This window comes from Lycorma delicatula, chromosome 13 (assembly GCF_047948215.1).
Source record: "Lycorma delicatula isolate Av1 chromosome 13, ASM4794821v1, whole genome shotgun sequence".
NCBI classification, from domain to species: Eukaryota; Metazoa; Arthropoda; class Insecta; order Hemiptera; family Fulgoridae; genus Lycorma; species Lycorma delicatula.
The window spans coordinates 48,795,743-48,816,033 of NC_134467.1; the positions used below are offsets into that span (position 1 = coordinate 48,795,743).

The window sequence follows — 20,291 nt, forward strand, 5'->3', positions numbered from 1 at the left end:
TATTCGGTTCAACAGAATACGGTTTTTAAGCGCACAAATCATATTCTTGAATGCGATAAAATGTAGAATTAGGTTATTATCCTGCTTTCAGCTATTCTATGATTTATTGTGTTTTTTTTATTTTACAGAAAACTTTAACCCTACCTTGAAAAGGCCCAGAAAAAAATTTTCTGGAGCAGCACCACCACCTAATTTTAGTTACAAGCTGCCACTGATAATTGTAAATGTATTATTAAATTAATAATTTTCATCAATATAAATAAATAATTAAATATTTTTACTTTTTAATAAATTTTTTAACATTTATTAATTTGCTACATTTTTTTAATTATAAAAATACTGTACGTTAATCGCTATTATTAAAAGTTTTTATAAAAAAAAGTTCTCAGAATATAAAGAACCAAATTAATTAATTAATCTTTTAGTAATCAAAAATTTTCTTTTAATTTATTATTAATCAAAAAATGAATAAAAAGTTATTAATAAACATAATTAAATATTAAAACACAAAAATTCTATTCTGTTCGATTCAAAATAATAAAGATAAAATGACGTGATAAAGAATACTATTTTATTTCTTTTTATTAAAATTACTTTCTTGAACCGTTAAGTTACAGTTTAACTATTAATTCTATTATAACAATTAACAATGTTCCTTTTAATTAAGTATTTTGGATAAACGGTCTTGTTTTCTTAGATCGATAAATAAAGATACACAAGCTCTTTTCCACTCTTTTAAATAATAAAATTGAATTATAACATCGCTATAGAATCGCTATCGATTAGATAGTATGTATTTTCTGAATGCTACTGAATAAATAAATTTTTGTTACTAACGGCATATATATAATACTAACATCGTTTATTTTATCTTTTGTTGCAGGTACGACAACGATTACTTACATAGGTTAAGAGTGAACAGCGTTAATGCGGCTTAACTATTTAGTTTTATAATAACGATTCAAGGGAGGACTAATTACTTCGTAACTGGTGCTCCTTTTCCAGTAGAATTAAGTTTCTTTTTCAGGTAATTATATATTCTTGTTTTGTTTTACAAACATGTGCATGTTAGACTAAATTTGCATGTTAGAATTAAGGAAAAATCGCGTTTCCCCAGTAGGCCCCTCAGTAGGTTGTACTTGTTTTTTAATTATGTTATGTGTTGTGTTTTTTTACAGGTTCATTATATATTTTAAGTTAGAATTAATTATGTTAAGTCGCGTTCGCGTTCCATACCCCGTCCACAGTAGGCGCGATTATAAAGCGGGTTATTATTTTAATATTGTTTTTTTATTTATTTAAGATTAGATTAAGTACATGTTGTTAAGCCGTGTTAACCTGATCGGAATTTTCTGAAGTACTGTTTTATTTATTATGTATGTATATTTCAAGTACACCAAACTGTATTTTTATCAACCGCCTTGATATTTTTACTAATTTTGTTTCAGAATATTTGTTTCAGGTATAGATTATGTCATATTTTAACTAATCGATGTTGAAAAAAATGGTGTGATGAAGAATAAAAAAGGAAAAATGGATTCCAAAAGAATTAAAATATTAATAACTTGTTAATCTATTTTATTATTTTTATACTAATTTTTCTGCAGATTGTTTCAAGTTTGTTTCAGCTACAGAAAATTGCGATATTTCAACTACTTACTGCTGGAAAAACATACTAAAGTAACGCTTAGAAAATTATGCATGTGATGAATGTATAACAAAAAATAAGATGAAAAGGCTAATAAAATGATGATCAGATTAAGATTAACACAATCATCTAGATTGGTTTAATTAGATTATAGAAAAACAACGTAAAACCTCATGATCAGATTTCTTTTACAAAATAACTGAAGGGGATTCTTTTTGTAAAAGACAATTTTAATTTTTGACATCATAAATGGTAAAACATTTCACGGAATGCTGCATTTGAGTTTAAAGAGTTTTAGTAAAAATAAACAAGTATAATTAATTAGTCTTATTTATTATAAATAACACAAACTTGTGAAGATTTTTACTATATGGAACATTGTATATGTCTGAAGATGAATCGATGGCGCTGGTTTTAAATTGAATTTTTTCAATAATTATTTGTAAAGATTTTGCACAATACTATATTTTAGATGTTGTTGTTACCCTATTTTTAGTAGTAAAAGAGTTGCTGTATTCACTATAGAACATTATATTAATTATGTATGCATCTTAAATCTGCGTTTGCCATAGTCTAGTACAAGTTTTATTTTATGTCATACTAAAGATGGGCTCTCTCTTTTTTTGTTTAGCTTTTGGAACCACCGTAAGGTATTACTTCAGGGGATGAATGAAGATGATATGTGCGAATGTAAATGAAATGACATTAAAAATTGCTGATCTGAACAGAAGGCTGAGCAAATACTTTGGACGGTATAACAAACTTATACCAGACAGTATAAGTGGTTGTTAATGAGGTGTAGCAAAATTTGATTGGCATATTTTAAAATGAACTTACGAAGTAAAAAAAAAAAAACCACGGGCTTTACATCTGTACTGTATATCTTGTGCAAAAAATTTAATACAAAGTACAGTAATGCAAAGGGATTCATTCATCTATGCCGATTGGTATTCAAATGGTATAGTGTGAAAAACAAAATAATTTAAATTTTTTGTTTGCAAAATATCTGTAGTTAAAAAAAAGAAGCTATTCAGTTCATTAATCTACCATTGACATTATTAAGACCTGTGCTTCATGGGCAGGATATACTCCTATTTTAAGACTTCAATCTGTGTTACTAGACGATAAAATTTCATCCACCTAGCATATAGAAAAAGTTAATACGATTTCTTCACCGGTCTTTGAAGATTAGAATCTATAACCGCCAAAGATGAAGGATTTTGTTCACAATTTGGATCTTACTAAATAAATTAACATATAACATATATACAGTTAAATAAACAATTTGTTAGGAGTTTTAATGGTAGTACTTTCACACTGAGGCACTACACAGTACTTGTAAAACTTTGAATTCATTTTAGACTTGGTAATTTTTGAAACATCTTAAAGACTCCACTAAACATCTGATTGTTTTATAAGGTCTGTTGTCATAGGAGAGGCAATGACAGTTTGAAGAGTTTTGGTGGAAAATTTCAATTACTTTATAAAAATGCAAAATAAGTCGTGTAAATGATCATTTATGTATAACATTTATATTTTAATAAAATAGACCGTGAGGCATAATATAAACCGGTTTCTCAAAAACAGTCAACTAGCCTATTAACATAGCCTTATTTGTTAATAATAGACTTGTGAATATTTTTACTATGCGGAACATTTTATGTGCCACAAGGTGAATCAAGTGTACTAGTTTTAAATTTAATTTTTTTTATTAGTTGTAAAGATTTTGCACAAGGGATTTTTATGCAGAGAAAACAGCATCACAACAATTTTTCTGTATGGCCATTTTAGGCGCAACAGATTGTGAGAAGAAGAAAATTTTAGTTCTCCTTTTTTCAAATCTGTTTTTAATATCTCTTTTCAGTAAGCTACTCAGTTTATTTTAATAAGTGCACCGATTCAATATTCCTACAAATAAGTTTGGGGAAGAATACTAGTTGTACAAGTAGAAAGTTCTTCTCTTTTTTAGGAGATCTCTAGTTAAAAAAATAACCACCTGTTTACTAAGTTTGAAATTTCTCATAGGGTTTACTTGATTCGTTTTACAGACATAAATTGCACTAAGAGAGACAAAACCTCAAAATCAGAAACTCCAGCTATAGAATATCAGAACAGCATACAGGAAAAACTAACAAGATAAAGAATAAAAAATTATAAATTATGAGGAAATGTTGTGGTGCAAGTAGAATGGTGGATAGAATTTATAATGAAAAACTCAAGCTATTGTGACATCTTAAAAAAAATGCAATGTTAGCTAAATAATTCAAGCAAAACGGAAAAGCAACAGACTTAGAGGGGTAATTGGAGAAAGGTGATAATGTAAAAAATTATTTCAAATATAAACAGATGAAGTAAGTTCTGTGCTCCAAAATTGTTACTTTAAAGATAATTTTTGAACTTTTTACATTTTCATTTTACTTTAAACTTCATTTTTCATTTTAAACTTTTTTTATTTTCATTTAGATTAAAAGAGAATTTGTATAAAGTGATAATTCTAGAAGAACTTTGTGTATTACACATTCTCCAAGCGATTATTTACTCTATTTTTTTTTAACCTCCAGGACCACCATTAGTTATTGTTTCAGAGGATGAGATGAATGACAAGTAGCGTGTGAAAATGTCACGCCTGACCGGGATTCAAACCAGAGACCTCCAAATGAAAGGCCAAGACACTACCATTCGCGCCATGGAGGCCGGCAAAGCGATTATTTACTTAAATGAAACTAACTTTACTAATAATAGCACGAGTATGATGGTTAGTACAATCTTTATAAAATTTTATGATTATTAAATTATATGTCTCTACAGACAAAAAACAATTACATTAACTAACTGGATTTTCCTTCTTTTTTACCTGCAATCACCCGTGTAATTTTACTGTAAGTCACTATGAGCAGATAATATAACAAACACTGCCTCCTTTCAGACATAACCACTCTGTAGTAAACTCCTCCATCTTGGAAAATCTACCAGGTTGTTGGATTCCCCTGGCAACGACAAAAATTAATTTTGTATTTTGCTCTTTCCCAAAATACATGAAGTAATAATAATAATTAATAATGAACTTTGAATTCTACATAGATTGTTTATTACTGTAATTTATTTTTTAAAAAATCGTAATATATTAAGAAATTTTTCTTTTTTTTTGCAGAATTTTAATTAACTGGATTATAATATTTTATACAATCAATTCAGTATTTCTTTATGAAGTTTATTTATATACTAATCAAAGAATTCTTTTGTATTTTGATAATATATGCTACTGATTGTGAAGTGCAATATATATACTGCAGAACAATGATCGCATGAGAAAAAAAAAGAATGGTGTAGACAAAGAAAACTTAAGAAGAAACACCCAAACATTAATATTTTTTGTTATTGACATCACACTTTGTATAAATATTATAAATAAAAGTAAGAAATATAATGTATTATAATAAAGAATCTATCAGTACGTAGAGACAAACATCTTTAGTTAAAAGTATATCTAAATAGATGTGTTCTTAGTTGAGGTTAGGTGGAATATATTGGCCAGTTCTTCAACATGATCATGATGGTTCGCATGTGACCAATGGATATTTTGCTGTGAAATGTTACAGGACAACGGCTTTAGGCCACATATAAGCCTGTCTAGGTCTTCCATTTGTACGCAAGCTGCAGAGGCACCTGCTAAGGAGGATGGTCCAGTTGAATTCAGTAGTCAACGCCTGGGGAAGAAGATGGTGGATCTTATGGGGTATGGATCTGACACTGAGGTGTTGAAGGCAGTCAGGACGGTTGATAAAGAAGTCAGGAAACTGACCCTGCTTGTAAAAGAGAACACCAAAACTAAGAAGGAGATTAAAGACATTGTCCTGAAGCTCCAGCAGAGTGTTGGTCATCGAGGAGGAAGTAGTTGTCCTGTGCAAGAGATTCTGGCGGGAGGAGTGGTTTACTTGCATGAGTGAACCCAATGCCACCAGTGCTCTGGGGAGTGATGCGGTCCATGTGTTGGATGTTAATGGAAATAGTAGCAGGTACACTAAGGTGGTGTTTGGTACCTGCAAGGTACTTAGACAGTTAAGAGTCTGAAGGTAAGCTGAGAGCAAGTCTGGTTCTAGCAGAGAATACCAGGCCTTAGTTATTGCTTGGAGATGGGATGGAAATGAATGAGCGGCGTAGTCTCATCATGGTAGTAGATTCCACCAAGAGGGAAGACTCCGCAAAGCTTGAATGTTATTGAGCATTGCTTAAGATTAACGCGGTGACAAAGCTTGACTTGGCAATGGTAATGCGATGGGTAAGTGACTTCGAGTATGTCGCAAGGAGAGCCAATCGGAGGTACTCTTTCCGGCTGATGGCGGATAGTGCTGCTAAGCAAACAGCCATGGGTGGAGACAAGGGTAGTGTTCAATGAGTGGATATGGTGCCTACCCAAAGTAGGACTCTAGTGGTTAGAGCAGAGGGTCATTCTTATGCAGTGGCCGTTGCGGAGCTTTGCTGGACAAACACAGAGTTAAAATCTGCTGGATCTGCCGTAGGGTCTCCCGCAGATCATCGGAGGAGCGCTGCTTTTGTTGTGGCCGACCACCGGAAGCAGTGTTATAACTGTGCATGGGAGGGGCACCTGAGTAGGGATTGCAGTGAAGTTCAAGTAGCTTCACTGCAATCTTAAGTATCTCAAGTAGCTCTGGAAGGTACAGTGCCTCCGCTTAACTAGGATGAAGTGGGAAGAGGGCTTCTCCCCAATGCCAGTATTGTGGGGTCGTTCACTACTCAGAACATGTTATGCTAGGCTGTCGCACCCAGTAGTGAATGAGTTTGGGGAGTTAAGGGTCGGGAATGTAGTCCCTAAGATGCTTGCCTTGGAAGTAGCGTGGCAGGGTAAAACTCCCATTGTTGAGGCTATAGTGTGTGGAAGAGAGGCACAGGACGGCGAGTAGGAGTACCTTGCATGGGTCGTAGTTGATGTAGTGCTCTTTTTTGGTTGGGGCTTGTGTTTTATTGTTGTGTATTTCATTATTATTTATAGTATTGTATATATGTAGTCGAGCAAGATTAGTTTATTGATTAGTATATTGATTTTTATGTATATGCATGATGTTGCATCTTTGGTATTTATGTATGTATTTTGTGTATTTTATTAATCATGTTTTCATTCATGTATTATGTAGGTGAGTACTCAGGTCGGGGCTTATGTTGTATTGTTGTGAATTTTATTGTTTTATTTTTGCATATTATGTGTTTGTGATAGTAGATTTTAGTATATTATGTACAATTCTCTAAAAAGGTATTTTCGGTCTTTATATGTAAGAAATTACTTTCAGGAGTATGTTAAGTAGTCTACACACACACACACACACTCACACATATATATATATACTCTTAAAATATATTGTGGTGCGTAAGATTGTTTCAGTGTATGAAATTGGACTGAGCAACTAATTGCAATTGTGTGGCCAATAATGTCAGTATGGCCGTTTTTTATTAACTATCGTGATAATTCAATAATTTTTCTTGAAAAGTGCATTTTTGAATAAAAAATTCGGTGATAAGATTAATGTTTTAAAGGGTTAAAAAACACCTAAAACGTATTACCACCTTATTAAGTAAGTAATACAGTAATTAATCGTGAAAATTTTTACAAGTGAGTTTTAATAAATCATAGTAAATCATAGATCAATGAAATTATTCAAGAAGACAGACAAATTATAGAAAAATGTTTTGAGGGAATTAGTAAGACAAAATTAGTAAAGATAAACCACATAAGAATGTCCCTCTGCTCTAACCACTAGAGTCCTATTTTGGGTTGGCACCATATCCGTTTGTTGAACACTACCCTTGTCTCCACCCAGAGCTGTTTGCTTAGCAGCTCTATCTGGCACCAGCCGGAAAGAGTACCTCTGATCAGCTCTCCTTGCGACATACTTGGCAACCTTCTGAGGAGGCATTTACCCACCCCATTGATTGCCAAGTCAAGCTTTGTCACCACGTTAATCTTGAGCAATGCTCGATAACACTCGAGCTTTGCAGTCTTCTCCCTTTGAGGAATCTATAACCACGACAAAACTACACTGCTCATTCATCTCTATCCCATCACCAAGCAATACCTCAGACCTGGTATTCTCTGCTAGAACCAGACTTGCTCTCAGCTTACCTTCAGACTCTATCTAACTGTCTAATTACCCTGCAGGCATCAAACACCACCTTGGAGTTGATTTTTAGACAAAAATGGATCAAAAGAATAATTTTCATTTGATCGTACAATAAAATGCAAAAATTTATTCAAATGTACGTTGAACTACCACTGTAAAACACGAGTGAGATTTGATTACAGCTTACCAATAGAATTAAATAAATCAGATTTCACATATGGAGGGAAATTAAACATTATCCAATTGACAGAGGTTTATTACATTTATTAATTTTATAATAAAGCGAAGGAAAAATAGTCAAGATAGTATGAGCTAGATTAAAAACTTAGAGAACTACACCTTCAGAATTTTTAACTAAGTATAAACTGGTGATAGCAAGAGATCCTGGTGCTTCGCTGCTGTTGGTAGGCTTGATGAAGATAATCTGCTGAAGACAATGTTTACCGGCGAAATATCATGGTGAGAATGGCTGCCTTGGTAGAGGGTATCCTCAAAACCAAGATGGCACAGAAATTATTGCACAAGGGCTAGCCTTCATATGTCAGATGGTGAGGGGACAGCCTGTACAAGGAGGTGGTTGGTGGCTCCCTTGGGGTCGTCACTACTGTCAACGTGTACAGGACTCTCCAACCCATCGGCTTGGGACTGACAATGACCTGATCTATAGTGTTGCTGACATTGGATGTACACAGCGACCCCCTCCTCTTATTGTGGTGCTGTAGATCGAACCCTGGTCCCCTACTAGACTGGTTGCTCCACACGTGAATAGACGTAGAGAGAAAGAAGTTCCACTGTGAACGGAGGCTACATTATCGTGGATAATGTGTTCTGCCAAAGCATGTATGGTGGGCAGGATAGGGATAGCCTACACATGGAGGTGGTTAGGGGCCATAGGGTCGCTGCCACTGGTGATATGTGTAAGACTCCCAACACCGCCCAGTATGTATAAACTGAAAGTCAACAGGATTTCTTTTTGAAATTTATAAAAGAAGTTTTACATATATTTGTGAAATCCATCTACTAGACTATTATAATTATTAGGAGAGATTTCCAAATTAAATTATGGATTGTAAATTACATCCAGGATAGACATTGATTCTTACCACAATATATTTGTGTCTAAATGTAAGGTGAGGTACAGAAAACAAAGAAAAAATAGGATAATAAAGACCAAAAAAAAGAATGATATGAAATAAAAATTGGGACAAACATAAGGACATAACTTATTACAAAAAAACAAGATTTTACAAAAAATGAAGAAATAAAATTAACAGAGGAAATAATTTTAATCAAGAAAGCGACTTCAAATACAAATATGTCTAAAGAAAATTACATATCTTACATTCACATTTGAAATTTTTTCCACTTAACTTTAGCAACGTAGCTGATAAGCACAATGAACACTTTTCTTAGGATGTGTCAGAGATGCAAACATGCTTCCAGGGAAAATGGTCTAAAAATGCTTGCCGATTACTGCTGGGGAATGAAAAGAGTTGTTCCTGAGGATGATTCAGAAGAAAACTAAAGAAAAACAGATATTAGGTAAGGTAATATCATACTTTAAGATGTATAATTCATTAATCAGGTTTTCTTTAAATTTGCGTTACTAAATACCCTGGCCTTCGATTTAATTTTGGTTTGCAGATATGAAATCGCACACAGTACTATTCACCTTATTAAGTGCATATAATTGGAATATAACTTTTTTTTTAGAATGGTGGGAATCGGCAAATTGTTGATTATTTGTTTTAATTTGTGCCGACTTCAAAAAAATAAATTTTTGTTTAAATTGAACATTATTGTTTTTTTAAATTTTATTTGAATTTTTTGATTGTTTATTTTATACAACCACTAGAAGAGGGGGGGTGTATGTATTAAAATGATTTATAGAAGTAAATTTGATGTATAATCAGTCTGTAACACTTTTATTGAATGCTACGAGAGAAATTATTTGAATTGCACAAAAAACAACGGTATTAAAACCATTTTTCTGTAGTGTAATTCATGGTAGTATTTAAACCAAATGTACAACTTTTTTTTATGATTAAATAATCATTACAAAATAAAATAAAAAATAAATTAATAATAGATACTGAATTAAGGTGATCGATATCTATTATTAAATTTCACAATATTAAGATATAATTTATTCTGATAAAAAATTATTAACTTTTGTCGCTCTTATGCTAAGGGGTTTAATATATATATATATATATATATTTTATTTTTTGCAGCCGTGTTTGCCATGATTTCAGCTTTTGTTGTTCATTAACTTTACAGAGGAATTTGAAACAATGAGAATGAAATTTTCACCAGATTACAGTTAAATTATTTAATATTTAATATGTTCTTGTACGAGACAAGTGCACCGTTCTACGATCATAAGTAACTACAATGTTACTTACATTTAGTAGAAAAAAAAAATGTTTTATATTTCAGTAAAATTTTTTAACAGTATTGCAAAAGAGAAAGCTTCTCTTTGAAACCCTTCTCGATCTTGGAGATCTGTTAAAAATAAATAAGTAGTCTCTTCATGTTTTGTGTAAAATAGTGGTACACTAGAAACATAATTCTTATTAGTGCAATTTTTTTTTTCTGCCTGGCATTACAAAGAGATGTCCAAGATTGCCATCAGTTTTAGTGGAAATTCTTGTTAGATTTATTAGAGTCCTTTTTCATCTTTATCTTAATTGAAATCTTGCAGCTATGTACGACTCTATATGTTTTTATAATAATTATGAATTTGTAGTTTTCAAAATTCCTAAAGAATCTCTTCAAACTTCAAATAAATTGAAACTATAAATATGCACAAAAGAACAACGATAACGTATTGTATCTCAAATTAACAAGTATTTATTTCTGGTTTGTAAAATATAACTTTTCAAATAGAAGATTTTTTGTTATGACATACCATAATTTATTTTCCACCTGTCTGATGGCGTGGCTTAAACCTGGTCTAAATTAGCCCTCCCATTGCCAAGCTTTTCGACACCTTTATTTTACCCAGCGGAGTATTTTTACTACCCCGGTACTATTTTATGATTTAGTGTAATATTTGTTTTTAGATTCTGTTATTTTCAACAGATAGTTTTATTTAGTTTTGAAATATAGTTTTTCAAATAATTAAAAGTATTAAAAACTGAACGTAGAAGCAAAGTACAATAAATTTTATATCATTCACAAGAGAAATTCAGTAATGGACACCTGTAAAATTAAAAATGTATACATTTTGGCTGTCATTGCAGTAAACTAGTGATTTGCCTCAAAATATCAAATAACATTTTTGAACTGTTCATTCAGGTACATTTTTACATAACATGCGCTTCACAATAACAGTTTCTTCTCTATGTATATTACAAATAAGTTTCTTGCACATTACACAATAGAATCTTCTTTTACTATCTTCATTTCTCTTGCAATCTTGACAACAATGTGATGTTGGTAACTTGGAACTTTCGAGTTGGATTACTGCTGTCCGAATTTCAGTACCACATGCTTTCAGTGCATCTTGTACTTCCTTACTCATGTTGATATTTCTAGCTCTTTCCTCAAAGTTGCCTTTGCCGAGTCCAAACGCCAGCTCAGTCATGAAAAGTTTCCATTGGCTCCGATTATTCTCCTGCCACTCAGGAAATCTTTGTGTCTACAGAATTTATGCATTTGGTGCTCCAATATCAACAATCTCCATGAAAAGTCTTAGTAGCCACCCCCTGGTTCCTCTAGCACAGTTGTATTCTCTTGGCATTTTGTCTCCATTATCTATGGCACCTTTAGTTTTGTTGTAATGGAGTATTATTTCAGGTTTGTATTCACTTTCTTCACTACTCACTTGCCTCTCATGATGCTGAGTAGAGAGTAAGATTACCAACTTACCCCTTTTTGGAACATGGAAAACTAGTCATTTGCGAAACCAAACGTTGCAGGGGGGCTTTTTTTAAAAAACAAAATATTCCTATTAGTTTCTTATTTAATAAAATATCGAATTCGTTTGAAGTTCCTAGTATTCTTGGATAAGGGCCTAAGACTTATCTAAGAAAAAAATTTTGATATCGCTAACCATCAGCCCAAGGGGTGGAAAAAAATGAGATTTCAAAGACAAAAAAAATCATACCTTCCTTAATGGGCACAGTATCAAATAAGTTTAAAGTAGTCGTTAGTCCTCTAAACACGACCTTAAACCTTTGTCTGAAACAATTTTTGATATGACCAACCCTCACAGCAAGGGATGACTATGATTTGTTTGTGTACGTCACTCGTATGAAAGGCACAATTCTGTTCATACATTTTGTAAATTAAGCACAGTAAACGATATTTGCTCATTAAAGTACAATAATTTTTTTTGATTTATTTATAACTGGAAAATAAACGATGCGTTTTTTTGTTGCAAAACCCAGAAATACATATATATGACAAATATCAGTAACAGGATCAAAATACCGTTTAGATTTTTATCTGGAACCGATCAGAATAGGTTACCCGATTGTAAATTTCTATGTTTGAGTTCATCGTTCGAAGTACTTTTAGAACTTTTATTCTGTTAATCCATATATCGATTACATTCATTGTAATTTTCCTTATATTATATAAGCCTTTTTTAATATTTTATCAAAAATGTATTCATAATCGATCGTTAGAATCGAAGTACTCGTAATATATTCGTGCTTGTAATGAACCACCGTGACACATAATGTGTTTTTTTCACTCCATTCTTTCTATATTCTCCTGAAGACGGGTGTAACAGGTGAAAACCTTTCGATATACTTTATTGATTGTAGATTGTAGTTATTATTATATAATTTTTATTTCTTTTTGCAGGGAAAAAGGATGGAGGATATCAGCAGATGTGGAAGAAATTTATAAATCATAAAAATTTATTATAATTAAAATTGTAATATTATCGTAATGTATAAGTCGTTTTTTACTATGTTATAAGGCTGTAATGTGATATGTATCATAAACATAAATATTGTTAGGCTGTTCTTATCAAGGTTTTGCCACGGTTTCCCTTGATACAACAGGGCAAATGCCGGAACAGTTCGTTTAGTTTTCCGTGGAATTTAATCTTTGATATCCTTATTCACACCTAAAATAATAAAAATAAATATTTATTTATAATTTTATTTATCGTAATTTTTTTTTCATTACCTGCTTAATGCCGAATTAATGTGAGACCCCATTAACCACTAAAAGTTGAAATTTAGCTCAAATACTTTTTACTTCCTTTACTTCGTACAAGGAAGTAAAAAGTATAAATTTTGTATCAACTAGATGGCGCTCCGCCGTATTAAAGCAACCGTGCTGCATTATACATCGGTTTCAAAACAAGCGGAGTGGAAGAGGAGGGCTGATCGCACGGCACCAAGGATCCTAAACCCCGATAGATTTTTTTTTGGGAGGGCATGTAAAAATCATTATTCCGAGAAAATCCGCGACTTCAACCATCTACAGGAGAGGGTTGTTGCAGTGCGACAGTAGCATACATCACACTCGACATCCTGACGAGTACGTGGGAAGAGCCGGATTACCGTCTGGACATTTCCAGGGCAACGAACGGGACACATATCGAGGTACACCAAGAAAAACTTCAAAATCTACCAGTTAAGGATACACACTAATGTACAGTAAGTAAGTTATACTACCTTAAATATAATGCCGTTTAAATCGTACTTGAAATCAAATCAGTTCTTATATAAACACTCTGTATTTATGTGCGAGTAAAATCATACTTCTATGGTTTGCATAATTTTTCCATACGCAACAGACATCCATACGTGGATCTAACTTACGAAGGATACCTCTACAGTAAATTTAAATTAAAGTTTTAAGCGATTCAACGGAACATTTTGCCGATAGGTTACATATAGTAAATACAATTTTTAACTGATTTTAATTTTTTTTTATGTAATTAAATATTTTGTGACACTCATTGTCATGAATTTATCACGGTTATGTATTTATCATGATTTCCCTTGATCTATCCAGGAAAATCTTGAGCGATTCTTTTACTTTCCCGTCTAAATAACGCTATAGTAGAGCTTTAGCTCTAGAAGGAAAAAGTATCGTAATCTGTCCAATTCGGGCATATGCGGTTTTCGCCGGATCTTGACGTTTCGCATCTACAGAACCCAAAAAACCGGATGGAAATTTTCCGAATGTTAATGTTCATATGTACGTACGAGTGTACGAGTTCGGTGTTGGCCTCAAAATCGTCTCATATCACCGGATCAACCGGACAGATTTTGACCAAACACGGTCAGATTACTTCTATATACGGGGCATTGATGCGTTAAATTTTCAACTTAAAAACTCAAGGGGGCGAGGCTGTAGAGCAAGAGCACCTTCAGTATCACGAGATTTCACCTAATTAAAGTCGTATTTTTCTTAAAAATAAAAATATTTGCGAAATCGCACCTCCACCCCAAAAAATGCTCTACTGTTATACGAGTATATTGTGACGTCACAGGTGAGCGGTAAAATTAAATAAATGAATAATATTTAAAGTGTAAAAAAATAATTCGGACCGGCCTGGTCTCGAACTCGATCGCCCGGTTAATTAAGTACCTGGTGCGTTAAACCTCACAGCTACAACAATCTGCCGACGGTATAAGCGAAATTTGTTCTGTGTAACTTGTGAAATTACTTTAGTTAGTGCCGATTGTTGCCTCTAGTACCGTCACACATGCGCGAATTAAATACGGTATGCGCGCGCGCTTTAGTTAGAATCATTGAATTAAGTAAACGAATAAATATTATATTTAAATAAAAATATAAATATTTTAAATTAAGTTGTGTATGTAAGCCGTCTAATGAGAATTAGAAATAATGGCTAATTGAAGACTACAGAATAAGAAATTCACAGTCCACTTATTTTATTCTATTCCTATAAAAAATTATATTTTATTTATATATTTTTGTAATTTTTTTTTTTTAACAAAAACAAAACTAGTAAACGGTTGCATAACTTCCCCAGATTTCCTCTTGACTGATTTTTATTCCAAATACGCCACTGATATTCGGGAGTACAATCGCGAAATATTTTTAAATATCGAGTAATAAAATTCGAGTCAGATTTGAACCCCTTTGTCAAATGACGTTTTTATTACAAAAATTATGCAGTATTGAAAGTATATCGAGGAAAAAATCAAATTTCTTAGTAAAACATTTTGTTTCCTAGTCGATCTCCCCTTTATCAAATTATACTGTTTTAGATTATTTATAATTAAAAAATATATATATATTACAAAAAAAAACTGTAATGAGCATTACTTGAAATTACAACAAAAAAAATCATGAACCCCTGAAGAAGAAAATATGTTTCTTCAATTAAAAATTTAGATACGCTTACATTCAAATAGTTTTAAAAATTACATTTTCTTTGTTAGCGAGTCTTGTCTGACAAAAGTTTTACCTTAATTCTTGCCGGTTTGGTAAAATTCAGCCAGACTGTAGATCCAAATAAAAGAGTAGACGCGACGGTTTTTCTTTTCTTTATGAAATTCGAAGTGAAAAATCGAAAGAAATTGGTTTGAGAACTGTATTTTTAGTAGTTTATGAGAAATCACGGGTTAAAAGAAAAAAAGATGTGTACATCGCCCGCATTATGCTTCCGTTACTGAACCGTTTCAAAAAAAAAACTTAACGTCGGTTGTTTATTTAAAAAACAAATTATTTCATTCTACATAAACAATATTACTGTGTATAAATTTTTAAATTATACCGATTAAAAAGTAAAAAAAAAAACCCTCGGTTTCCTGTATCCTGTTCACAGTGTAAACAAATACAAATAATTTCATTAACGCCTTCTGAATTGTGAATTATTTTATATTTAGTCGCTTAATTTATTTATCTCTATATTATTTGATCTGTTTTTATATTTATGGACTTCGCACCTAATTTTATTTTGTAATCTATAGTGAAATTTGTCATGCCGATCTGATTAAGGTTTTACCGCGGTTTCCCTTGATCCATCCACACAAATGCCGGTACAGTTCTTTTTTTTTATTAATGAAATAGCGTATTTACGCGTTCCCGAGTATTATATACTCTTATATAATATATTATAAAAATTATTTATTAATTTAATTAAACCCCAAAAGAAAAGTTTATATAGGTATCTTTTACTTTCACGTCTCGATTGAAAGTAGGCGAATAACTTTAGGCGACAGAACAATCAGATAGTGTAGTGCGGTAGTGTGTAGCTTTTATTTTATTAATACTCGGTTTGATTCACGGTAAGGGAGTGACATTTTTTATCATATGATAATCGATTCACTATGAATATCTCTCTACAGAAACTGAATTTGAACCGCAGTTCTGCTACGTCAAACATTAGACGTAATAACTTCCTCCGTACACGATGACTGAATCGGTTGCTGTTATCATCTATCTATACAATGTTTATCGTTCATTTATTTTTTTTCGATGGATGAATTAATTCACCGCAGAAGCTTACAAAGACACTTCAAAGGTGGGAACGTAAAATGGAAATTTTTAGCGTAAGAAGAATACAGTGTCTGGTCGAGATTAGAACCCGGTACTCTGAATGAACGGCCGAGACGCTACCGCTCGGCTACGGAAATCGAGTAATTAATTTTATTTTTCGCTTTTAAGTCGGTTCAGCTATTAATTACGTTTTGATTGTTTTGTTATACGTTTACCATAACTAGGCGGCAATTCAACCGACGACTTTCAATGTAACAGGGGGAGCAGTTCTTTTTCCGTTGTTACAATCTTCATTCGTTTTATTTATTTAATTTTAAATATTTACAGATATTTGATATCAAATTTCTATGCGCGCGCGTGCGATTGTTTTAAGGTGTACTTTTATATTAATAATAAAGTCACCTGATTTGAGGTTTGTCAGAAATGGAACATTAAATAAACGGTAACTATCAGTTCAGGAGAAATGGGAAATAATTTGGGAACCGATTCTAGATTTTGAAATAAAGGAAAAAGTTCACGTACAAACATATGTCCGAAAACGCTTCTTTGTAAATTTACGGCTAGCATAGATTTCGCTCGGATTTCAGTTCCCCGGTGAAATAAGTCATACTGAAATTTTTAAGGCGTTATATAAGGGGTAAAATTGATGGTTTCTTGTTTTTTGACCTGTAAAATAGAATAAAAAAAACCCCAGAACTATCATCCCTTATTTTCACGATATCCAGCGTAGAACAAAAAAGTTCAGTAACGAAAAACACGTTTTTTTAGGTTTGAAGTAGTATAACTTTGTTAAACAAACTTGTAGAGAGTTTAATTCTGAGAAAATCGTTGTAATATACTCTATGGAAAAAAAAACTTTAAGGATTTGTAAAAGTAAAAACAACCGTTTTCTTTTTTTATTTAGTAAAATATGTTTAACCTTTGAAAAATTAAAATAGTTTTAATTTACTTTTAAAAAAAATACTCACTGTGGTTTATATTTTTTTTAAATTTAAAATAAATGTTGGAAAATTCCACCGTTGACATCGATGCTCTTTTCAACTCGTTTCCTTGACGTTCCTTGATGAGGACACAATGCAAGCGATCAGTTCGTTCGTCACGTGCATCTACTCTTTGCTTGTACACCTCTCATTTCATCCGTTCCCGTAAACAATAATCTAAGGGGTTTAAGGTTCAGCGATCTACTCGGACAATTTACCAGCCCTCTACGTCCAGTCCATATACCGGTAAATTTTTCATCTAAAAAAGCCGTCTTACTTTATTCGGGAAACGGGTCGGTACTCCATCAAGTCGATAATACATTTCGATTTGTTTCTACGATGACAAATTTTCAAGCAAAAAAATACATCGTTTAAAAATTTCTCCCCGTAACACGTTCTAGTAAGAAAGGGCCTAATTTGTTGTCGATAGTGCCGCATCAAACGTTCACCGAAAATTACGGCTGGAAATTTGATCCGACTGGAGCGTGTGGTTTTCTTCACACCACCGATGTGAATTTCACGTGTTGTTTACGCCGTTACGGATACAAGTAGCTTCGTCCGAAAATAGTACGAACGAGATTTAAAAGTAATTATGTTAACCCGCTGAAAAAACTCTTCCGGCACGGTCACCAAGCTTGAGGTGTTGTATTTTCTGGACGTGACAAGGATTCAGTCCTTGAGCGTGTAATGTCCTCCGTACTGTACTTTGTAGAATGCCGAGTAGCGTAGAAATTCTTCCCGTGCTCGTTTTGGAACTAAACTGTATTACTTGAAGAATTTTTTTCTTTTCATCGGCTTGTAACGGTCGGCGTTCAGATGAAACACGAGTGCTGCGAAGTGTACTATTCTCACGAAGATTATTAAATTCTACAAATCAGTTTGTTGTTTGCGATCTAAATTTATTACGCTAAAAAGTTGTTTTTAATTTTCATAAATTCATTCGCTGTTTTCTGTTAAATTTTGTTCCGTTATACACCTACACCAGTTCCAGGTACAAATTTATTTACTGTAATACATAATTTGTGCTAGATTTAAAAAAAATCAGATTATAATAAAAGCGAAATGTTTAATAAAAAAATTAAATATAAATAAAATAAATGTAATAAGTAAATTCGTTATAGTAATAAATGCTTTAATAGAAAAACAATAGTTCGATAGGCAATGATAAAATAAAATAATAATTTATAAAATTGTATGGTTCATACGCTCTCAGAGGTAATTATTTTTTTGTTTAATTTTATTGGGATGACGCATAGTAAAAACAACTTGTCAGTCTGACTACTGCGACGATGGTGCGGGATGAGGGGGGAGATGAAACAAATGCAGCAGGTGGCTATCTTCACTCTGATTGGCTACCCTCGGACAGTACTGGTCACGCGATGGTACAATTCAAATACAACCGTAAATGTGCGTACATGTGTACGTACGTGTGTGTGTATTACTGTCGAATAACAAAGTTAATATCCCTATTATATTTCTTATATAGACGTTCGATATAATTAAATTAAATAAAGATTTGTTGATCATTTTATATCTATTATTACATTTTATTTAAAATAATAATTAATCTCCCTTAATCTTAATAATTTTTTTAAAAATATTACGATTAAATTTATCAGTTTTGTAAAGTAATTTACAAAAAAAAAAAATTCTAATATTACATAATAACAGATAAAATTTTTCCAGTTTTATTTACAATTCGACCTAGTAATCTTTATTAATGCTATTTCCTAACACGTATTAATTCCTAATACATTAACGATAAATATCAAAGTTCATTGACCTTATTGTCAAACAAAGAATTTAACACGATTTTTTTTTTTTTTTTAATATATAAATATAAATAATAGTAAAATAATAATATGATTCATTATTAAATTTAAAAAAAAAATAAATAATAAAAATTTTACAAAAATATAAAAAATTATTTTTTTCATTCATCTTCCTTACTGGTTAGCTTGGATGATGTATTCTATGTGTTGAATAACTCAAACGCAGTAAATTACCTTATGCCGATCTTGGCTGCCAAAGGGTCAGGGGGGAAGGAAAACTTAGGTTAATTGGCAACATGGCACCTGTTGTAGTCACAATGTTAGAGCTGCGATTATATACCACTCCGTATTAAGAATAGTATTAGAAGAGAAGTAAGAGAGAGAGAGACCCTCTGTCTCGCTTCCTCTCCATCATTGATCCCCCTACCAAACCCACTCTCAATTTCTCTCCATCACCCTCGCTCTCTCACACTACCCGCTCTGTCTCTCACTCGACCCCTCTCTCTCCCAGTCACTCTCTCACTCTCCCCCTCCGTCAATCTCTCTCGCTGTATGCGGTGGGCTACTTAAACATGTTTGTATTTTTTCAATTTTCTCACTCAAAGTGCATTTTTACAAAAACTTTGTAATAAAAAAATTGACCGTTAAGGTTTTCGACACTTTTTAAATTTATTAATGCCATTCCGTTCGTGAAAAAGCTTTAAAAAATTTCTCGTTGGAATTATAACAAAAAAACGGTAACTGTAAATGAAAAATTTACGTAAAATTTAACCTCTGATCCAAAGATTTTTCCCGACGAGAAGAAATGTTACAACGTCGTTTGTAGTAATAAAAAATTACGCGTATAGAATTTTATTTCGAAAATACGAGTACATCGTTAAATTATGTTACTTCATAAATTGTTAGCTTAAAAAATATAAAGTAAACACGGGAAATGTTAAATATAAAAATTTGTAATGACTGTTTGTTGTATATATGTCGTACACTTTTTACGAATAATTTCTGCTTTAAATACTATGTACGCATAATTATTAAGATATATGACAATTACCCGGGGTCGAACTCAGAACCTCACATAAATTATAAATATCGGTCGCCTTCTACAAACTCGCTACCGATGTTTTTTTCTTTTCTTACGATTAATTATTGTTAAATATATATGTTAAATAAAAAATACGCCGATAGATTTCTAAAAATATTTTTACGAATTTATTAAAATGATTATTTGTAGCTTTCTTTCCTATCAAAAATTATTTTTTTCAAATTTTTGTGTTATTCCCGAGAATACACTCATTTATGAATATTTAACGACATT

The 20,291-nt window shown here is 32.2% G+C and overlaps 1 protein-coding gene across 6 annotated transcripts in view; it reads right to left on the bottom strand.

Annotated features, from left to right (window-relative positions):
- The window catches only part of LOC142333800 (uncharacterized), a 94,408-nt gene that overhangs the window by 64,531 nt on the left and 9,586 nt on the right, over positions 1–20,291 (bottom strand). The window contains exon 1 of one of the 6 annotated variants that reach the window (XM_075381323.1): positions 4,503–4,655. The exons of the other annotated variants lie outside the window; for them this stretch is intronic. The gene's annotated coding sequence lies outside the window, so the exon portion shown is untranslated. Of the gene's footprint in view, positions 1–4,502; positions 4,656–20,291 lie in introns of those variants that run through there. 6 annotated transcript variants of the gene reach the window in all.